At 62.8% G+C, this 996-nt stretch overlaps 1 protein-coding gene across 2 annotated transcripts in view; it reads left to right on the forward strand.

Moving 5' to 3' along the window:
* The window catches only part of DNAJB5 (DnaJ heat shock protein family (Hsp40) member B5), an 11144-nt gene that overhangs the window by 9261 nt on the left and 887 nt on the right, over window positions 1-996 (forward strand). The window lies entirely within an intron of this gene.

Consider the following 996-nt stretch of genomic DNA (forward strand, 5'->3'; position numbering starts at 1 on the left):
ATCGCCTCGGATTCTTGCATCTTGGCTCTAGGAAGGAAACATTAAGATCCTGTCTGCCTTCGCCGTTACCGCCCGCTCCTGCTTGCATCCCCCTGCTTGCCCCATCCTTGTGCTCCCATAGGGAGTTCCCGTTCTCCTTCCCGTTTTGTGGCTGGAGATGTCATTTCCCTGGCACATGTGGGCTTGTGCAGCCCATGATGGTGGGCAGCTGTGAGCAGGAGGGCTCCAGCATCCTTGGGGGCGCCCAGGGCAGAAGTGCATTGATGTGGGGAGATGGTCCTTTGCTTCCCCCCAGCCTGCTGGAGATCCAGGCAAGCACCCGCTGCTCGCACAGAGCTGGCGATGGGCGTCCTCCTGCAGCCAGAAGAGCTCACCCCCGGAGGAGACCCTTCCCAGGAGGAGGCCCTGTGCCCATGAGCTGCCAAAGGAGATGGCCCCAGCTCTCCTGTTCCCTGCTCAACGGAGCCCCCCAGCCAGCGCTGGTGCGGGTCCCTCCGCAGTCACCTCAATGCAAAGCCTGGGCTCAGCCGCCGAAGCTGCAGCCGCCGGCCCTGAGCCAGTGGCCAGCAGGAGAAGAAATGCTTCTTCTGGTGCCTGTTGCTGCTCTGCCACTGGCGGCTTTTGCCTGGGGAAGGGGGATGGAGAACATCCCCCCCATCTCCCCCAGAAACCACAAATCGCATCCTCCTCCCCTCCCTTTACAGGGTGTTTTGGGAGGGCTGGGACCCCCAGCACCAGGAGGGGCAAGCCTGCGCCAGCCCCCAGCATAGAAGCTCAAGGCTGTACCCCCAGCAACGCCCCCCCCCCATTCCAGAAGCATCGCTCCGCAGTCCTCTCCCTCAGCCCTTGCCGAAAGCCTGGAGACGATCCTGCCCACGTGTACGCCAGAGCTGTCTGAGTTATTTAAGGACACAAGGATTTTCTTGCTGCATTCCCGCGTCACGTGGCTGGCTAATGCAGGCCGGCTTTTGGGTGCCCGCGCCCGCGCTCGGGGGG

Source organism: Egretta garzetta, unplaced genomic scaffold (genome assembly GCF_000687185.1).
Source record: "Egretta garzetta isolate BGI_Z169 unplaced genomic scaffold, ASM68718v1 scaffold59, whole genome shotgun sequence".
Classification (NCBI taxonomy): domain Eukaryota; kingdom Metazoa; phylum Chordata; class Aves; order Pelecaniformes; family Ardeidae; genus Egretta; species Egretta garzetta.